The 4,697-nt window shown below is 41.8% G+C and overlaps 1 long non-coding RNA gene across 1 annotated transcript; it reads left to right on the top strand.

Annotated features, from left to right (window-relative positions):
- Positions 1 to 2,012: 2,012 nt before the first annotated feature.
- LOC310964212 lies at positions 2,013 to 3,362 on the top strand. Its single transcript, XR_014593726.1, has 3 exons — positions 2,013 to 2,152; positions 2,731 to 2,878; positions 2,972 to 3,362. It is a non-coding gene; the product is annotated as an uncharacterized lncRNA (long non-coding RNA).
- Positions 3,363 to 4,697: the final 1,335 nt, after the last annotated feature.

The raw sequence follows: 4,697 nt of genomic DNA, 5'->3' as shown, positions 1-4,697 counted from the left end.
ATGGGCGCTTACTGGAGCACTGTCCGACAGTGTTATGTGCGAAACACACAGTCACGGTGGTAGCCCCTAAATTAGTAACGTTCAGTTATAGCTACTCTAGGAACCGTCGCTCTACAATGACCTGGCGATTTTTTTTTAATGAACTGGCGACCTGTCCAGAGCGGGGCCCGATGACAGCTAGCGTAGGCTCCAGCCTGCGCCCCGTCAAAGGTAATATTACAGACATTAAATGAATGAACAAGCAGGCTAATTGTTTAAGCTGCCCTCGGCAGTTTACTCTCACCATTCTTAAAAAAAAAGGTTTTGATGTCTTGGGCCCCTGCTCTGCTGTTCCTACACCTGACCTCTTTCTCAACTCTTTTCTGGTGTCCAGACTTGTGTTTTTTGGGGGGCATACTGACTCTGCTGCAGTTAGCTTCTCTACCGGCTAGCACTTAATTCCGATGAGGAAGAACCCCGGGAAGAAAGAGCCGCGGTGTGGACCAAACCATTTTCTAAGAAGGGGCCAGGGGGGTTATTGAATAGAATAAACATATATATAGAGTATTGTACAACTTGTGGCTTTGTTTTAATTCGGATTCATTCGTATGAATATATATTAGTTCAGTGCATAATCATTTTGTCATAGAGGCTACTGGAGCAGTGTGTGGGCCCTGGCTGGCTGTGGGCCCTTAGAATTGTCATCACCTTTCCCCCCTATACGACGGCGCTGTGTGTGGCATACAGAGAACCCTCATCCTGTAACAGGGGTTCAAACCCACTCGCTGCTGGGCCATCTCAACCTTCACCTCGAGGTCTGCTGAACATCGATCCTGCTTCACTGACAGCAAAGTGTTGGGGGAGGGGGGAAGTATCAGGGGACAGTGGACAGGGTGGTATGTGCTCCATATTGCTAGCAGCACCAATTCACCTAAGGCCAGCATAATTAAGCTGCATAAATTCATACTGTATATAATATAAAATATTATAAAAGGTGTTGTGTTCCACATTTAGCAGTAATCATACATTCATTTGTAATACAAAATTACATTGAAGAAAAAAGGCACCAACACAGAAGAATAGCAGCCTAAATCTGGCCTCTGCAACATTTACATTTGTTTGCATAGTAGAAAAGGACTCCTTCATGACACAAACTCTATATGAATCTGTCATGTGTGACCTCACAGCCCCCTGGTGGGTTCACCCGGCCCTGCGTATTAATACTACACTCCCTGACTATGGGACGATCTTCATCTGAATCATTCTGATGAGACATTTTGTACACATTCAAGTAGTGTCTTGGGTCCCATAAAGTACGAGTGCTGTTTCAGAGGTCCATTCATCTACACACAAATTAAGGCAGAGACATGGCTTTCATGTGTTTCCAGTGCACTGTAGCGGATTGCCTGAATGTTCTTTTTTGTTAGCGCGCCAGTCGATGTTTAATCAGACCCTAATGATTAGGTTCGTATTGAAAGGTCAATTCCCACATGGATAAATGAATCAGTGTTAAAAGGCGTTAAAATTCACCAGACAGAGAGATCCAAATTATACCGTACAAGCAATAATCAGAGCCACAATGCAAACTCAGTTTAAATCAGTGTATTGCACAATGAGCAACACTCGGCATCAGAAAATGTCTTTAAATAATTGTCCAAAAGGTCCAAATAATGTTCTCCAACAGAGACAGTCCAAAGTTAAATCAGAAATCCCTTTATTGTTTCAAGCACAACAAAATAAAGAAAGAATTTCAGTTTGTTTAATTCTGTTTTAGTTGTTTTTTAGTAGGAGTGAATCATCTTCTCTAACAAAATAATAAAGGATCTCTGATAAGTTCCAGTTTTGTTTTTACCGTTAGGAGTGGAGCCTCTTCCCAAACAATTTAACAAACGATCTTTGAACAAGTAAATCTCCAACTCTGTCGAGTGGGTAACGGCTGCGGCCTGCTGCAATACAATCGTCTGCAGCGGGGCTGGACCTCTGCAGACGATCAAGCAGGTCCCGCCTCAAGCAGGTCCCGCCTCCCGCCAGCAGCCCCGCCTCCCGCTAGAAGGTGAAGCCCCGCCTCCCGCCCGACAGCCAAGCCCCGCACCCGCAGCCGCTGCAGCCATTACACACTCTCTCTCTCTGCAGGTAGTCGATTAGAAGATTTCATCAAGGAGAAATTATGTCGGTGAGTGAAATTACGTTGCTACAATAAATGCATTAAATGAAAAACTTTATTCACATCTCTGGACTCGTGAACAACCTCTAATTTTTAATTTGAAACTTCTGACATGCAGTGAAATGTCTTTCGTTGGATGTTTTGCACTAGTTGGAATTATGTTAATTACAATGTATTGGACTGGGGGAGGTGCACCATTTTCTGTATTTGTTTTCTTTCTGGTCCCACTGCGCCTGCACAACAGGGGGCAAGTTTCCTTTAAAGGAAACATTCATGGTGTGTTTTCTTCATATTGCATTGCAATAGCCTGTTTAAAGTGATTATATATGCAACAAACAACTAATCAGTACTGATACTATATGCTAATAGATAAAGGAGTGACAATAACACAGTAAATGCCATGAATTGCTTAGATATAGCTGTGTAGTATTCTTAGGAAAAAAGTGCATATGAGAGAAGGCTCATTACAACTAGAAGAGACATATGACTTTTCTTTTTAAAAGACTTGAGACTTATAATAATGTTAATGCTAATATGCCTTGTGTATCTTGAATCTAATGGTCAATTGTTCTTCTATTTTTGTTCAGCATCCAACCCATTTCGCAGCAAGTGAGGAGCCAGTTTTTCCCTCAGGGGAATCTTATAACTGTCTTTGTTGTCCTTTTAAGACAAGCCAGCATGACAGTATAGTGCACCATATGAAAAAACATTTGGATGCAGCAGTCCGCCATGGAGGTATTGTCACTCTTTATGTGGTCTACAGAAGCAAATACTGTACTTGTGTTAGGCTGTCAATAACTCTAATGTAATAAATATTTTGTTTTGCAGAATACCGAATCTGCAAATGCAGCTTTAAATGCAGAGACGCTCACCATTTTCACTGCCTCACCTGTGACACAACTATTATAAGAAGGAACCATTTCATTTCTCACTAAAAAGTCTGTGCTGTAAGATCTGTTCCCAAGAGCCAAAAAACAGCCACCGAGAGCCCCGAAGCAGTCACTGTCACCGAGAGCCCCGAAGCAGCCACTGTCACCGAGAGCCCCGAAGCAGCCACTGTCACCGCTGCTCAACCACAAATGAATGTGCAGGTTAAGATCAAGTGTGTACACTGTGGTCTTCAACTATATATATATATATATATATATATATATACATATATATATTTTTGCTGCTAACATTCACTTCAAACAGCTGTGTAACTTTCTGTCTCTTAGATGCTATATTTTATTTTATTTTGTTGTAGATATGTCTAAATCTTGCCTCCTTTTATATTTTATATTTTACCTTTTACTTTTTATCCATTTATATTTATATTGTATATTTTTTTTGGTGGTTCTGGAGCCTTGCAACGTAATTTCGTTCATGTATATGCAAATGTGCTTGAATGACAATAAAGTTTGTCTAAGTCTAACAATAAGTCTTCTTACGATTCACATCGCTTCTCTCCACCCAACACCCACAAGCACCCTCTCGCCCCTTCTCACACCTTCTCACACACCCCAGCTGACCAACCCCCCACCCAAACTAAGCCCCCACATGCAGCCACACACACACACACACACTCACACCATCTACACACTACACGCACTAAGCTGCGCTTTCGTAGTTTTGTTATTTTGTATATTTATATCTCATTGCACACACCTTCTATTGCACATACTTTAGTGTCATATCTTGTTGTTAGTCTATAAGTTGTTGTTAGTCATTTATTTTGTTGTGTTTTACATTGTTGTGTCTGCTTCTAGTGTTTAGGTCTTTTGTTGTGTTTACATTTTGTTGTGTCCTTTTAAGTGTTAAGTCCTTCGTCTTACTTGTTATTTTTTCGTCATACGTTATTTTATTGTGTGCTTTATTTATCGTGTATTTTTAAGCCGGGAGTCGATGAAAAATGTCATTATGACAATAAAAATTCTTGATTCTTGATACATGATAATTTATGTAGCCTATAAAATAATCCCTCACTTTTCTGCATTTTGCTGTTCTCGGGTTTCCATTAATGACATAAACAATGACAAACCTATTTATTAATAGCGCAAAGACCGTTTTTATGACTAGCGTAGTAGTAGGAGAAAATCCTCCATCGAGGCGCTGTTTCTACCGAGTAGGCAGAGCTCATGGGCGGGGCTGTGTGTGTCATGGGCGGGGGCTGGACCTGCTGGACATCTGCAGCAGCAGGCCGCAGCCGGCTCTGCAGCAGGCCGCAGCCGTTAGTACTTGACTCTGTCTGAGTTTTCTGAGAATTAGAAACACGCAACCATGTAGAGACAGAATTTACATGTCATTGTGTAAATAATATAAATAACATAAGGCTGTTTAGTTTGTGTACCAAAAGGACGGAGCTGTTCTATAGGAAAGAGATCCTTAAATGACTGCTGTTGTGATCTGATGCTGTTCAGAAAATACAATCAAATAAAATTAGCTTGACTTTCAAGAGGGGCGGGGGGTGTCGTTAGGGGGGAGGGGCGCCCCCCCCCCCCCCCCCCCCCCCTAATATAATGGTAGGGGAAACACTATGGGTGTCTTCGCGGCACTTGTCAACACACTGGATGGC

Source organism: Echiichthys vipera, assembly GCF_963691815.1.
Source record: "Echiichthys vipera genome assembly, chromosome: 22".
In the NCBI taxonomy this organism is placed as follows: Eukaryota; Metazoa; Chordata; class Actinopteri; order Perciformes; family Trachinidae; genus Echiichthys; species Echiichthys vipera.
This window is presented reverse-complemented; position numbering and strand designations above follow the sequence as displayed.